The sequence below is a fragment of the Leptonychotes weddellii genome, chromosome 6, assembly GCF_054177405.1.
Source record: "Leptonychotes weddellii isolate Sample4059 chromosome 6, ASM5417740v2, whole genome shotgun sequence".
Lineage (NCBI taxonomy): Eukaryota > Metazoa > Chordata > Mammalia > Carnivora > Phocidae > Leptonychotes > Leptonychotes weddellii.
Genome location: NC_138374.1, coordinates 32455356 through 32472763, shown reverse-complemented (window position 1 = coordinate 32472763; position 17408 = coordinate 32455356). Strand labels below are relative to the sequence as shown.

Below are 17408 nucleotides of genomic sequence, written 5' to 3'. Positions count from 1 at the left end.
GGTATTGAGGAGGGCACATTCTGCATGGAGCACTGGGTGTTATGCACAAACAATGAATCATGGAACACTTCATCTAGAACTAATGATGTAATGTATGGGGATTAACATAAGAATAAAAAATAAATAAATAAATAAATAAAAAAGAAAATATGATTCTGTAATACAGAAAATCCAAGAGCATCTAAATATATTACCAATTTAAGAGATTTGAGCATACTGACAGGATATGAAACCAATATACAGAAATCAATAGGACTTTCCTGCATAATAGTGGTAACCAATTGGAAAATGAAATTTTAAAATATACTAATCACATGGTCAAAGCCCAGTCTACCCCTGTCTGCTTACTCATCTTGGCTGTATTTCCATGTGATATGGGTGGACTAGCTGCACATATCTAAGTTGCTTGAGGGCAGGGACAGTGTGTGTTTTGCTCAACACTGTAACTCTAAAGCCTGGCATGAAGTGGGTGCTCAATAAACATTTTTGCCTAACAAACCTGATAGAGTAACCACCTATCCTGGTCTGCCCAAGGCTGAGGGTCTTCTGAGGATGTGGAACTTTCAGTGATAAAACCAGAACAGGCCTGAGCAAACTGGGACAGCTGGTCACCCTACCTGTCAACAAACCCAAAGGGAAGATAGAATTTGCATGTTCATATGTACTGAAAAATTCAGTTCTGTCTACCTCTGTTGCAGAGAAAAACACACTTTTCCCTACTGTGTGTCTCTTCCCTGTGACTCTTCTTTACTACTCACACAAAACAATTCACTTTTGGTCACCAAATACATGGTTTTTCCACACACCAACCAAGTCTCTCTAATACCAGGTGGGTGTCCTACAATTTAACTCAATTCTGATACTATCTACCAGCAGACAACTCAGATCCCCCAGGTTAAGGGCTCAGTCCCACAAGACTGCCCCACCCCCAAATCCCATCCCCCACTTCAGACTCCAGGCACAAACCCAGGTTATCGTCTTGCTTCTGACCAGCTGGCTATAGATTGGAGACTCCAACAACCCCCGCTTTGGATTCAGTTAATTTGCTAGAGTGATTCACAGAATTCAGGAAAAACACTTATGTTTACCAGTTTACTAAAGGATATGATAAAGGATACAGATGAAGGGCCAGATGAAGAGATACATAAGGAGAAGTCTGGGAGTGAATTGAGCACAGGAGCTTCTGTCCCCATGGAGTTAAGGTACGTCACCCTCCTGGTGTATATGTATTCACCCACCTGGAAGCTCCCCAAGCCCCATACTATGGGGATCTTATGGAGGCTTCCTCACATAGGCATGATCAATTACCAACTCCATTTCCAGCCCTTCTCTCCTGTCTGGAGGATGAGGGGGTGGAGCTGAAAATTCCAAGCTTCTAATCATGGTTTTGTCTTTCTGGTGACCAGCCCCCGTCCCGGACCCATCCAGGACCCCACCCAGAGTCACTTCAATGAAACAAAAGATACTCCTCGTGCTCTTTTCCCTTAGGAAATTACACAGGTTTTAGGAGCTCTGTGCCAGAAACAGGGCAGAGATCAATATATATATCTTCTATTATTGCACACCATGGTTAACCAAGGAATAAGCTATTGGCTTAGGGTTAAAAAAGAAAGTTAAAGAATTTTCATTGAGTTTGTTTTGGTAGGTTATTAACCCAATCAGGCTAAGTTAATGAAATAGTGCCTCTCCATGCTAAAAATTATACGGTGATATTTTAGAATCTAAGACAAAGTTAAAAACCACCAAGAGTTTGTAGAACTTAGAAGATTCTCCCTACACCATGCCAACACAATCTAACAGCATCCCAAAGTGAGAAGCCATAAAAGAATTTTCTTCATTAAATTGCAAGTAACTGCAATGTCTTTTTTCCCAAAAGTAATCTGAGATATTCAAAAGGCCCTGTTGCTCTGGAAATGAAATAATAATGAAATAATACTCATCTGATAAAACAACTACTTCTGGTGAGAAATATAAGTAATGAATTTGCATTACATTCAATACTTGACAATTTTTCTAAAATACCCTAAACAACCACATAGATTTCCTATTTCAAATTAATACTCATTACATTCAAAACACAGGGGAGGGCGCCTGGGTGGCTCAGTTGGTTAAGCGACTGCCTTCGGCTCAGGTCATGATTCTGGAGTCCCGGGATCGAGTCCCGCATCAGGCTCCCTGCTCGGCGGGGAGTCTGCTTCTCCCTCTGACCCTCCTCCCTCTCATGCTCTCTGTCTCTCATTCTCTCTCTCTCTCAAATAAATAAATAAATAAAAAATCTTTAAAAAAAAACAAAACACGGGAGGGGTACAGTGGCATAGATTATTCAATAAGTGAAAAATATCACTTACTGAAGTGTTCTGTCATGGTCCATGATTTACCTATCCACAAATAAATGCAAATTCCTTCAGCATGAGTATGTAATTTATCACATCCAGTTGAAATCGTGGACTCCTATGTGGCTTCCGTCTTATTCTTCCTCTATGTCAGACAAGTCTTGATGATTCTGCCTTTATGATACTTTTCTAATTCTTCTACCCAAGTTGATCCTGGGTCTAACATAAGGGGAATAGAAATAGAAAAGAGATCAATCTATGGTACTCTCAGGTTGATTAGCCAAGCAGTGATGAAAAAGAGAGGACAACTTATACAGGTACCTACAATGAATGTGCCAATAAATAAGTTGCCTCATTTAATCCTTAAAATAACTCGAGAGGTAGGTATTATTATCCCTGTTTGCTTATGAGCAAACAGGCTCAGGAGTTTGAATATACTGAACAAGTTCATTCAACTACTGAGCTGTTAAATTCAGATTTAATTCAGATTTAATTTGTCTGGGTGAACACACCCGGGTGGCTTGGGTAGTCTATGATAAATGAATCATTTGGACCCACATAATTAGAAAGTGAATTTTCCTGGGTTTAACCAATAAGAAATGTAAGAAAACAAACTTCTATGAATGTGTAATTCTACTTTTAGAATTTATTATGGACATGATTTTATAACTCCAATTTTGATTAAGCTGAACTAATAAACCGCATATATAATAAATTTTTCCTGACCCCCTCCCAAAATAATAAAATTTACCACTTTGTGGATAAACATGTTACCTTATTTTAGTTTCAATGTATGTTAGTAGTTTAAGTTGGGATTTTATATCATTTCAAAAGTATATCTAATTTAAGATAGCTCATTTTTTTTTAATTTTTTTTTTTTAATTTGCGAGAGAGAGAATGAGAGAGAGCAAGAGAGGGAGGAGGGTCAGAGGGAGAAGCAGACTCCCTGCTGAACAGGGAGCCCGATGTGGGACTCGATCCCGGGACTCCAGGATCATGTCCTGAGCCGAAGGCAGTTGCTTAACCAACTGAGCTACCCAGGCGCCCTAAGATATCTCATTTTGATCAAATTATCTGATACATGATTCAATGGATCACCCATAAAGCCATTATTTCTAAATAATGTTTCTTTCATTAAAATTTTTTTTAGTCTCAAATGCTTAGCTTTATTAAAACTTACTTTATTCTGTTCAAGTGATATTGTATTCTGTTAGATTTAATAATGCTAATCTTATTTATTTTTAGATTATGAGATCTAAAATATGTCATTATAACAAATTAACAATGCAGTTGTGTATAAAGAGAAATAGAACAGATGAGGTTAGAGAAATAGACAGAGTCAGTTTATTTTGGGTCCTATAGATCAGATAAAGGAGTTTGGACTTTATTTACATCCAGTGGGAAGCTAATGAAAGATTTTAAGCAGGAGAATAACATGATCTGATTTACGTTTTAAGAAAAGCACTCTGGCTATTGTATGAAGAGTGGATCATAAGAAACGGCAAGAGTGGAATCCAGAAAGCCAGTTGAGAGGTATGGTCAAACCGTGTTTGGGGGAAAGACATTGGTAAGTGAATAGTGGGGAAACAGTGGAAACAGAATGGCCATGTTCGGATCTTATTGGTGGATTGGGTTGGGAGTAGGCTGGCTAGAGAGAGCAAAGAGCCAAGGGTATCTCCCAGGTTTGAAGACTGAGCTATAGATGGCAGCATTTTCTGAAATGGAGGACAGGGTGTTTCCCTTGTTGGAAGGTCTGTATGTGTGCCTGTTTGGGGATGATGTCGCTCTTAGAATTTCACCCTATTTTACTGTTCATATACATTTTGTAATTTTCCAATTGTGGCACATAGACTCCAAAGTGGTCCCCTTGATCCCAACTTCCTGGTGCTCATGCTTTGTGTGACCCTTTCCCCTTGAATATTGATGGGACCTGTGACTTGCTTCTCATCAATGGAATACAGCAAATGTGACAGAATATACATGAATACATATGTGTGACAACATTGTGTAACACTGTTGCTCGTTTTGCTAGGAAACTCTCCCTGTTGGCTTTGGAGAAGCAAGCTATCATGCTGTGGGCTGACTAAGAGGCGAGCCAAGTGGCAAGCAACTGAGGGCAGCCTCTGGTTAACGGCCAGCAACATACTGAGTCCCTCAGTGTGACAACCTGGACAAAATCGAATACTTCCAACCAACTACATGAGCTTGAAAGCAGATCCTTCCCCAGTCAGGTCTCGGATAAGACAGCAGGCCCAGTTGATGCCTTGATTGTGGCCTTTTAATACCCTAAAACAGTTAAGCTATGCTCAGATTCCTTATCCATAAATACCATGACATAAGAAATGTGTGTTGCCTTAAGCCATGTATTTGAGGTAATATTGCTAAGTAAAAAAGATAACTAATAAACCAATTTTCTTAAACTAATTTTTAAAGAAATTATAATCATAACAGGATTCAGTTTTCTCCCATAGAAAGATCCTTATTACTGTTTTTGAAAAGTTGCTTTTTATAAATGTATAATATTTATAAATGTGTAAGTCCATGTATTCTCTCCAACAACATACATATAAAAGTATTGCACATATCTGTCAATTTAACACTTATAGAATTTATAAGCTACAAGGAAATTGGGAGAAATGAAGCAACTTACCCAAGTTCCTACAGCCAGTTAGTGACAAATCTGGGAGCAAACTTTACCACATTGAAATGTGATTTTAGTATTCACAGTACATGCAAACCAGGAGGAAAGCCTTGACAATCTTCCATTTTTAAAGTGTATACTATCAAAATCTTTCAAGAACTCCCAAAAGACAAAAATTTTCTCACCTAGAAAGTATACTGCCATATGTAAACTTAGCTTTAAAAAACTCATCAGAGCTGAATAAAGTGGCTTTTATTTGTATTTGACTCCCTATTTCACTCTAAAGTCTTTCATGATACATGTTTTTTAGCTTTTATATTTCATTCAGGATCTTACTAAATGCATATGAGTAGATTCTGAGAAAGAAAGACAGCCCAGCCTCTGTTCTCACAAAGCTGCTGGTTTGAAGTGCCATAGATAAATCTGTCTTGGCTTCGTAAAAGACTGTCTTAAAATGTGTTTTGTTTGATCCCGATAAGAAAGCATTAATGCTGATGCGTGCATAGTCCCTGGCACAGAGTAAATGTACCTGTTGTTATTAGACAGAAAGGAAATGGGAGGTACACAGGGACAGTGTGTTCCAAACTTCTAGCAGATGATGAAGCAAACCTCCCCACCCTATTACTTTGTAATTCCCCATAATTTCACTTTCAATAGTTTGTCATCTTATTTGATAACGACCCTGATAGAAAGAAAAGCGAAGTGCTCAGCAGCATGCTGAGAGCAACCGGAATGATTCATCAAAGTGAACAATTGCCCAACCATCTCCAGGTGTAGAAAGTGGCTGAAAGTTGCACCAGTAAAAACATATACTTTTGGACTTCTGCCATAGGCCCAAGAAATGGCAATGAGTAAACTGCTGGGTTGAGCTGGCAAAACCTTGTGTCTCTTCTTTTTGGTAGATATTTATTGAACACCTACTATCAATCAGACACTGTGCTAGATACTGGGAATGTAAAAACTGAATAAAGTACAATGTTGGGCTTCAATAAAAATAAATTGCAATAGAGTTCTGCAATAGAACAATACATACAAGACCACACAGGGGAATAAAGGATTAACTCTAGCATGGGAGTCAGAGAAAGCATCTTGGAGAAGGTACAGGGTTTCTTTACAGGGTGATGAAAATGTTCTAAAAGTGATTGCGATGATGCTTGCACAGCCTTGCAAATATAGTAAGAACCATTGAGTTGTATACTTTAAATGGGTGAGCTATATGGTATGTAAATTATATCTCAATAAAACTGATAGAGAAAAACAGCACAATAGATTTAGAACCATTGCGTGCTCAAATGGCCTCAATTTTTCACATGTCTCGGTGTCCATACCCTTTGACATGTGACTTTCCACCTCCTCTCACTAAAGAGGTAGAGTCATTTCCCCACACATCAAATCTCGGTTGACCTATGACTTGCTTTTTCTAATAGACTGCAGGGAAATGGCTCAGGGCCAGTTCTGAGCCTGGGACTCAAGAACCCTTCCATGTTTCCATTTGACCTTTGCCCTCTGCCATTGCCATAGAACATACCTGGATTAGCCTGATAGCAGATAAAACACATGTGGTACAGAGATGATTCTCTTTAATCATCCTATCTGAAGTCATCCTAGATTAGCCAAAAGCCAGCCAATTCCCAGACATGAGTCCCAGTCATGACCAGAAAAAAAACACCCTATCAAATCCAGCCGTGTTAACCTTCAAACTTATGAAATAGATGTTTTTTGTTTTAAGCTACAGTGTTTCAGGATTGTTTGCAGGATTTTTTTTGGTAGAAAGAGGTAACTGATAGAGTGGTACAACACATCATTCAAGAGTCATCTCATGAACTTCAAGAAAGAGGATAAAGAGTATAGTGAATGAAACTCAGAGCTTCCTGGACACCTTCTCTTACAGAGGAGTGGGAGGGTTAGAATACACACATTCAATGGTGTGTGTGTGTGTTTGTGTGCATAAAAATGTAAAAATGCTGGTTAAAAGTAGTATAAAGTGGTTGGAAATTCCACAGTGACATTTTTATTTTTTTTAATTTTTTATTGTCATGTTAATCACCATACATCACATCATTAGTTTTTGATGTAGTGTTCCATGATTCATTGTTTGCGTATAACACCCAGTGCTCCATGCAGAACGTGCCCTCTTTAATACCCACCACCAGACTAACCCATCCCCCACCCCCTCCCCTCTAGAAACCTCAGTTTGTTTCTCAGAGTCCATCGTCTCTCATGGTTCGTCCACCCCTCCGATTTCGCCCGATTCATTCTTCCCCTCCTGCTATCTTCTTCTTCTTCTTCTTTTTTTTTTTTTTAACATATATTGTATTATTTGTTTCAGAAGTACAGATCCCACAGTGACATTTTAAAATATAGCATGTACTAGGATGCCTGGCTGGCTCAGTCAGTAGAGCATGCAACTCTTGATCTCAGGGTCATGAGTTCAAGCCCCACACTGGGTGTGGAGCCTACTTTTAAAAAAACTGTAAATAAAATATAGCATATACTATTTAGTATCTAGTAGTGATTGCACTGAAAAATACACCTTAATTTTTTCAGTATAAAAGTTTAGCCAAACAACATCATGTCTGTGGTATTTGAGCCAAAAATGTATAACCTTGACCTATTCATAAGAAAATGTTAGAATAATCCAAATTGTAGGACATTCTAGCGAAGCAACTGGCCAGCTCCTTGAAAAGTGTCAAAGTCATGTGAGACAAAAAGAGGAATGTTCCCAGATTTGGAGGAAATAAAGGAGACGTGGCAATTAAATGAATTGTGAAATCCTTGGATTCTAGAACAGAAAAAGGACAATAGTGGGATGATTAGAAAATTTTGAACACAATCCATAGATTAGTTAATAGTAAAAAATATTAAATTAAATGTTAATTTTCAGGTTTCAATAGTTGTATTATATAAATAAGTTCTCAACATTTGTAGAAGCTGGGTGAAGGATTATACAAGAACTCTGTACTATTTTAGCAACTTTTTTGTAAGTCTAAAATTATTTCAAGATAAAATGTTTTTTAAATAAGAAAGTTAGATGAAGGATAATGTGATCACATTTATACACTTAAAAAAAAAGACAAGTATATAGAAAATTGTTAGCAGCAAATGATTTGTGGACATGCCAGGCACTATTCTAGATACTGGTGGTGTAGCAGTCAATAAGACAGAAAAAATCTCTAGAATCACTTGTAAGCGGACAGAAATATACAAGATAATTTCCAGCTGGTGCTAAATACTATGTAGAAAATAAAACAAGGTGGGAGAGTGAAAACAGGTTGGGTAGGCTACTTTAGATTAAGTGGCCAGGAAAACTCTCTCTGAGGAAGTGTTACTTAAATGAGACCTGACTGACCTAAGGGGCCCACTTTGTGAAGATATGGAAGGGACATTCTAGGCTGGGAAAAGCAAAGCAAAGACTCTGAGGCAGAAGCAGATAGAAAGTATGACAGGAAGAGAAAGGCTAGATTAGCCCAGGATAGAATGTGACCAGATCAGACTAGAGCATAGGGACTATTCAGAACAGGTAGGCCTGGGTAAGGAGTTTGTGTTTTAGTTCATGTACAAAAAGAAACCATTGCATGGTTTTAAGAGAGATGGAACATGATATAACTGACATTCTTTAATATGTCACCTCAATTTTTTTTGCATAGAAATTGACCTGTGAGAGGGCAGGAGTGGAAGGAGGAGGGCCTGTGAGAATTGTGATTGCAATAGGTCTAGAGAAGGAGGGATGGTGGCTTGACGAGGGTGGTCAGTGAAGGCAGAAAGCAGGGAATAATTTGGGATATATTTTTTTGGAGGTAGAGCAAAATTTTGCAGATGGATTGGATGTGGGAAGTGAGGGAAAGCAAGGAATCTAGGATAATTCCTTGTTTTCTTGTGCAACTTGCGTAGATTTTGGTGCCAGTTACCAGGGGAGATTGACGGAGGAACAGTTTTCTTGGGAGAAAAAATCAAGAGTTCTTTGGGGGAAAAAAATCAAGAATTCTGTTCTAGCTATATTAAATTTGAGACATTAGATCTTTGTTATTTCAGGTTTGTTTTTTTTTTGCATTGATTAGTGTGTGCGTGTACGTGTGTGTGTGTGTGTGTAAGCATAAGTGTATTTTCTTTTAGGAGCTTAGATTTTGAAAAAAAATAATGAAGTAGGTTGAGGAACATTCAAAATATGCTTGGTCAACCAGGTACCTCAATTATTTAAATAGACAGGGAGCATATCTCACCTGGAAAAGTTACTGGAATGAAACTAATATGTAGAACAAATGGCTCCATCCTAAAACAAGCCATTATAGAATTCACAAAGAAAAGCAGTGTATTAAATTTGTTCCTGAGCATGAACAATGCTGGGCATCCATGAGTGAACCTTTTTATAATCATCATCACCCATGTAAATACATCTTTCAAGAGAAAAACAATAGAGACCATGCACATGTCCTTCAGGTTTAGAAAAGGGAACTCTGACTAAATGTGCAGGTAGGAAGAGATATAATAGTAATTTCTTTTCTTTTTTAAAGGAACACTGCACAGGTAACCTGGGGACTATAAGAGTGTAACTGCAGGAGGGACTGGTACAGTGGTCAAGGAGGTAAGCCATGGCACCCCACAGACCATGGCCTATTCCCACCAACACTGACTGGTTGTAAAACTTGGTTCAAGTTCTATAACTTCTCTGTGCCTCTGTTGTTATCTATAAAGCTGGGATAATAATATGTGGTAGACCCTGTAATGCCCGTGCCCTCCCCTTTCCCAGATCCCCCTTCTTAGCTGCTAGGAGTGTTACCAGAAGATGACCTTCAGCTGCAAGCCCTCTGTTGGGATTGCCTTGGCTGAGGAAATTGTCTCTCCCAAGGTCACACCTCCTTCCAGGAGCAGCCCACATCCAGTGACTGGTCAAAAAGGGGTTTAAAGTCCTGAACTCCCAGTTCAGGGTGGCTAGAAGGGCCTTCCAGCTCCAGAGCTCCAGGTGGGGTTGGCTGATGCCTTCACTGGGCTTCAACTTCAATGTCTCACTCTACCCAATCAGGTTTCCTCCTCCGCCCTTCCCCAGGAGTTCGTCCCAAGACCTGTCCCTAAGAAACATCTTGCAATGCTAATCTCTCGCTCAGAGACAAATGCTCACATTTATTGAGTCTTTTGAGATGAGAGGAAACACATATCCTGAGCTTCGTCCATTCTGTTCAGAAATAGTTCTGATAACCAGGGGGCTGGGTATTAAGCTCATTTTGTTGCTGCATTTTATTTTTCTGGCTCATTCATAAGTACTTGATCCTTATGAATAAAATAGAGATGAAACTTTTCCCATAAAACTGAAGATCCTAAAAACAAGAATAACCAGAGAGCTTTCATTCTTGAAAGCAATGAATGTAAGTTCACATAAAACTCAATTTGAAAAACAAATGTTATCCCAAAAAATCAGGTTATACATTAGATTAGACCACCCTCTAACACATCAGTAGGAAAAAAAAAGTGACAAATGCAAGCTAGCTGAAAAGTAAAGGCTATAATTTGTAAGAAGTTATCTTTGTATCACCTATGACTCTTCAAAGAGCATTAGTTGCATAATGTGGTTAAAAGCCAAGTATACAACATATACGACAGGTGACTATATTCCTCTTCCGACTGGAAAACCGGAAGTTTGTGATCCTCATCTCCTGTATTTGTCTAATATTATTCCCTGACACAAAGCCTTCATAGTGCGATCAGTTTTGCAAATAATCACCAAAAGAAGTTCCCTATCCCGGTCAGGGGGAGTTCTGGGTTGTTTGTTTCACATACGCCCATGTCCATTTGAAGACCTTGGGCTTCTGTGAGACTCCAAGTCACTATTCATGGCAGTTGGAGTCCATGCCCTCCCTCCAGTGGGCACCTCGTTTCTCAGCCACGAGTTGAATAAATTGGGAATGGCTGGCAAAAAGCTTGAGTTGATCACTGATGTCCACCCAGTTCACTTTCTTGGCATCATCACCAGCTTCCAGAGGAAGATGATCCATTATCTCACCTGTATTATCTCGCCTATATCATTGTGGTAGTTCACAGCCTCTGTCTCCATCCACGCATTATCTGTGTTTCGGGGATCGTCCACATAACCTTTATAGACCACAAAGTGCTCCTGACTGAACAGTTTGCCCAGTTGTTTCTCCAACTCCTGTGTTTCTGCTCTAGATGTCTGTAAGGAGTTCATGGCTTCCTCCCCAAATTCTCTCTTCAATGTGGTACTCATTTTCTCTCCTGGCTCCACCATGCCCCCTGGGATGGCCCCTTCTCCACAGTCCTTCCTTTTGATGGCTACAAATTGCAGGACGTTTCTCTCAGAAAAAGTATGGATAATTTTCTTTCCCTTACTGTCCTTTCTCCACCTGGTTAAGATGGGATCTGCAGCATGACTGGGACCCCACCGCCCTAAAAGCCCTCTGCCCACCAGCCCTGTCCGACCCGCGGGGTTTCTAGGTCTGCCATTCTCAACCTCATACAAACCATTCTGGCTCCTTCTTTCAACATGCCCATCCTCCTCATTGAATTTAGGAGAGAAGTTCCTTTCGCCCACCGGAGGGCCTGCCCACATGGGCCGGGCCAAGACAGAACCGGCAGTGTAGTCGACAGGCTTGTACTCGGGCCGCTCGCTTTCTCGTCGGGGACCTGGCTTCGCTCCACTTTAGAGCCAGGGTACGGAGACGTCCTGGCCTTCTTGTGGGGGTCCTCCGCGGCGCCATTCAAATCTGACATGATGAAGCTTGGAGGAAACCCACATGAGGAAGATGGGCTCTGACCAGCCGAGATGTTGGGGCAGCTGCTGGGCCTGCGGGCCGCAGAGGCCAAGGTCATGCAGAGAGACACCGTCGCTAACCCCTTTGCCAGGCGGTGTCCAGCCATCCGCTGTTGCGCGGCCCGCGGGGATGTCCGTGGCGCTCAGGGGTGCGGGACGGCGCGTGGAACCAACCGTGCAGGGGGGCCGCGCGCGGGGCTGGGGGAGAGGGGCGCCCCTATGCATGCCTTTTCATTTTACACTGAAAGATTTTTATATCTGGAAGGGCTTCCAAATGCGAAGTGCTGGGGTTGAGAACATCGTCCAAACACCTCCAACAAAATTAGCACACAACGACAAAAGTGCTTTCTTGCTTACAGAGGTATTAGCCATTACAGGTAGATTTAGTTCCCTGGGTCCAGAACCACAGTCTGTTTGGGAGAGGGCAGAATGAATGTGTTGGGGGTGGCAGGTGAGGTGGTTGGGGAGGGGGGGTAGAGGGGGGACACAAAATGCCTTGTTTGGGATGATGGAAAGCCTAGTGAGTGCAACCTCCAAGGGGAAAGAGAGCTCACTTGGTACACAGAGCATGGTCCTTATGGGAAATCCATGATGCACAAGGTATGGGAGATGGTTCAAATCTTGGGTCCACCATTTACTAGCTGAATGGCTTGGGCAAGTTGCTTCATCTTTCTCTTCAAAGGCATATTGGCTACAGCATGGCAGGTGCTGCATTAAGCACAGAAGATTCTACTGAGGTCTGTGCCACGTGACCTCTGCTCTTAAAGGATTCCAGTTGGGAAGGCAGCACATACATTAAAAAGTAGAACTAACACTGGAAGTGCAGGGCCCTGGAATTCTTAAGAGTTGAACACAATCCAGTTCAATCCCAGCTTCCCCTCCTTCCCTGGGACCTTCTTGGGCAAAGTTACTTAAACTCACTTCAGGTTCCTCATGTGTAACATGAAAATAATAATATCTATGTCATAGGGTTGTGCTGACCATTAAGTGGGATATTACACGTAGCACTGTTAGCACAATATCTGGCTCACTGTACGCACTCAGAAATGCTACTTGTCATTACTAGAATTATCATTACCTTCTTGTCCCTACACCTTGAAAACTGTGTAGAGAAGAGTAGGACAGTTGCAATAATTATGAGAATTGAGCAGCTCAGATATGAGGTCAGAGTTAAACAACCTACGATTTCTCTGTGTGGAAAAATTCAGGCTGAGAAATAACAGCATCTAGATCCTAAAATGATAAATAATGAGCAGGAGAGGCACTGGCTAAGTCATTATATCTAAGAAAACAAACTCTAGGGAAAGGCATCTTAACATTTGAAACAGATAGTTTTAGAACAAATGGAATACTGTATACTCTAATTGAAACCCAAAGGATATTTATCATTTCCTAGGGGTTGTTCCATGTTACACCAGTCCCATAAATGATCTGATGGTCAAATATGTTTGGGATATTCTACATATTTCACCACCCTCCCTTAGAAATTCAGGATTCACATTACTGTTCTAAAGATCCTGTGAATTCCAGTAAAAACAAACCGACCAACCCTAAACTATTTAATTCTGTTTCATTTAGTATTTTTCAGATTACCTGACCAGAGAATGCTTTGTTTATGCAACAGTTGGTATTATCTTTTTTTTTTTTTTTTAAAGATTTTATTTATTATTTGACAGAGAGAGAATGAGAGAGAGAGAGCACATGAGAGGGGGGAGGGGCAGGGGGGAGGGGCAGGGGGGAGGGGCAGAGGGAGAAGCAGACTCCCTGCCGAGCAGGGAGCCCGATGCGGGACTCGATCCCGGGACTCCAGGATCATGACCTGAGCCGAAGGCAGTCGCTTAACCGACTGAGCCACCCAGGCACCCCAGTTGGTATTATCTTAGGAACACACCTCCTCAACTTTAGAAAAGTTTCAAAATGTGTGTGTGTGTGTGTGTGTGCTTGAGGGTAGGTCTCTAACCATTTGAAGTTATCACCCTCACAGTGGAAGGCAGCTATTGAAAAGACACCCATCACCCTCTTAAAGAACCCTAAGCTAAATGAGCCAGGATTCCAGAAGGCTTGAAACCCAGAAATAGCTGGAACTATTGAGAACAAAATGTAGAAGACGACTGACAGCATAGTGATGTGAGACCTGGTCATCATCAACCATTATCATCATCATCATTGTTGAGAACGTGCTGTGTGCACTGTACAAAGAACCACTAGAAAAGAAAGATGATTATTAAGGGACATAGTCTCAGGTCTGTAAGTCATGTCTTCCTATGGAATTAGAATTAGATAGGATTCCTCAGTGGAATTCTTATTCCTCTGAGCCTCCAGGAAATGTAGTAGGAAAACCATGATATGAAAAGGTAAACATGTTGGAAGAAGACACTTGTAAATTCCTCATATTATTATTTCCAGGCATCATAATCTAACTCACAAGAAACAAATGAAGCAGGAGTCTTGGGCCTGGTTCTTGTTTTCCCCTATCATAGGCTGCATAGCTTTGCACCTGACGCTTGGCTTCTCTGGGTCTTGGTTTCTCACTATAAAAGGAATCGGATGGCCTCTGTTAGCTGCTAAAGTCCTTCCAGCTTTAACATTTTATGATTCTAGGATCTTTGAAAATCTCATTATTGGAAGGCCAAGGTCGATTTTTGCTATGACTCAAAACAAAACAAAACAAAACAGATGTTCAAATATAAACAACCAGATGCTCAGGGGGCAACAGACACTTGAGGAAAGCAAGGGATCAGCGAAGGCCTGATATGTCAAGTACAATGCACAAATACAGTGGGCCAAAGATGACTTCACGGAACACCTACCTGGAAAGGGACATTAAAACCAGTAATGAGAGGTTCTACTTGTTTTTACTATAATCAAAGAGAAGAAGACAGTTAAATCAGACCATTTGATGATCAAGGTGCAAAAGGTGCCCTAAGGGAAGGAAATGAAGTATGATAGGCGAGAACAAAAGAATTATTTGCTGGGAAGCCACTGGGGAGATTCTCTTCTCTAAATTGTCATCCAAGGCAGAAAAACAAACAGAACTCAACAGAGAATGTTCTGGTCCCTTCAGGAGAAAGCCCCGAAGGAATTGTAAGCACAATCAGAGAACAAATCTTTGGTCTGTCACTATGAACTCTTCTTGGGCCAGAGATGGCCTGAGTGATTCCCATTTTATCAAGAATATTATGGAGGGCAGAGTGGGGATGGAGAGGACCAGGCTGATTACAGGACCCTAGCAGTGCGATAACCCCTAATCATCCTTCCAGCCTCTCTTTGGGAAACAGAAACAAGTGGTACCCGGAAAATTGGATTACCATGAGTTATTTATCTCTCCTAAAGTGATGCTAAAGTTCAACTTCTGAAAGAAATCTGGAAGGAAAGCAGAGAAGAGCTTTTCTCCTCTCTTTAAGGTGATAATACTGATAATAAATAACAATAATAAAATAACTACCATTTCCTAAGTGCTTTCTATGTACCGGTCCTTGGCACACTGATCAGTGAGCAATCAAGGTATTGGGTCATTAGTCTGGCTTTGAAGTCAAAGAGAAAAATGGGGGGTGCCTGGGTGGCTCAGTCGGTTGAGTGTCTGCCTTCGGCTCAGGTCATGATCCCAGGGTCCTGGGATCAAGCCCTGCATCAGGCTCCCTGCTCAGCGGGAAGCCTGCTTCTCTCTCTCCCACTCCCCCTGCTTGTGTTCCCTCCCTCGCTGTCTCTCTCTCTCTGTCAAATAAATAAATAAAATCTTTTGGGGATTAACATAAGAATAAAAAAATAAATAAATAAAATCTTTAAAAAAAAACAAAAACAAAGAGAAAAATGGGACAATGATTAACTTTTTTTAAGATTAAAGAAAACTGTGCCTTTTAAGAAGTGACTTAGGATGATTAATGCAGCCATATTAGAATGGGGGCCATCTACAATTTAGCCTAAGAAATCTGAAGTAAAATGTGTAACAATGAGAGTCAAATAGCCTTTATTTATAGGAGAGGTAAGTTTTAGTGTGTGTGGTGTGATGCAAAGGTGTTAGGAAAGCCCAGCTGCCCCCCAAAAATGTCCTCCTGACCCTCTTAAAATACTGCCTGGATTTACACCATTAAAATAACCCCCTTTGAATGCAGTTAGTATTGCAAAATGCACATTTATTTCACATTCAGCTGTTGTCATGCTTTCCGGTGAATTAGTGGAGCAGGTCGACAACTAGCTAAGGACGTCAACTGAGGGGACAAAGATTCGAAGGGGGAGAAGGAGGGACCCTTTCGGAGGACGTGTGTGTGTGTGTGTGTGTGTGTGTGTGTGTGTGTGTGTGATCGCTCTGGTCAGTTCAGCAGCCTGTGGGCACCCGGTAGACCCCAGATCCTGAGCTAGGTCCCAGAGATTAAAAGGTAAGTAAATGAGGTTAATTGCCTCAAGAAGCTTACAGTCCAGAGAGTGAACTACACGAAGCTCATGGGGAGTTTTGAAAAGTGGAGCCCGAGACTCAGAAAGGAAAGGTGGAGGGACCAAGAAGATTCTCTTCCATCACATTATATTGAAGGCTTGGACACCCGGTTAAAGGAAGGCTTTTTCTTGGTCCCAGGGAGCTCCCCCAAGGAACCATCAAAATTGAAGCTGGTAGGTTTGACGCTCTATAGGCCACAGGATGACAGATCATTCAAATCCCTTCAATTCAATGATATTTTTTTTGTCCTTTGAAATTTACATTCGTCAAATATGACGATCTCAAAACTCATAAACTAGATTGCTGACTGTGAAATAGAGGCCCCTTGCTCATTTGTCACGCCCCCTCCTTCTGCCAGAACTCCACCAAGCGCAGTCAGTCCTGACTGAACAGGGGGGCTGCTGAGGCCGGTGTTAAAGCAGGTGGCAGGAGGCGCACAGATGAATGGCATCTGGGAGCGTAACAGAGAACTTCTTTAAACAGCACACCAGAGGAGCACCATGTTTTCAGATGGCATTCAAAGAGCACCCTAAGACATGGTTTCTAGGAATGGAGAGAACACTCAATTCCTGCTGAAAAGATATGGGGACAAGTTCTGACTCTGGTAAATACCGGCTAGCCGAATAGCCATGGGAAATCCTAATAATATTCAACTCTATTTATGGAAGACTGACTACATGCCAGGCACTGTGTTGTTTTACCTGTAAAAAACATTTAATTCTCCTGATGACCCACTGAGGTAGATTCTCTCATTTTCCTATTTTATAGATGAGGAATCTTAAACACAGATAAGTTCAAGGTCATATAACCTCACATGTGTCAAAGCAGGCATTTGAACACAGGTAATCAAACTCTAATATCTGCGTTTAGCTATCGACATACTCCAGTTACCTAAGCCTGTTAGGCCTCAGGTCATTCACTTAAAAATGACATGTTGGGCCAGACAATGTCTTGACTGCTTTCGGGCTTTAAAATATTCTGATTCTGATTATATAAATTATACCCATACTTAATATTCTTAAGGTTAGTCTGTGTTTCTGAGTAGTCTGTCTTAGAGAACTGAAATCTAAAGGCAAATATCTGAAATCTGGTCTTAGATCCTAGCTCTACCTTTTGTTCAGTCAAACTGGACCATATTATCCACTGTTCCCCCAAGAAGGCCCTTCCTTGATCTCCATTTATTGAATTCTACCCATCCTTCAAAAGCTAGCTGAAATGCCAAGTTAGAATGCAGGTCTATTA

General features: G+C 41.0%; 1 pseudogene; it reads right to left on the bottom strand.

Annotated features, from left to right (window-relative positions):
• Positions 1 to 10184: 10184 nt before the first annotated feature.
• LOC102733937 (ADP-ribose pyrophosphatase pseudogene) lies at positions 10185 to 11841 on the bottom strand (annotated as a pseudogene).
• Between the last annotated feature and the right edge of the window lie 5567 nt (positions 11842 to 17408).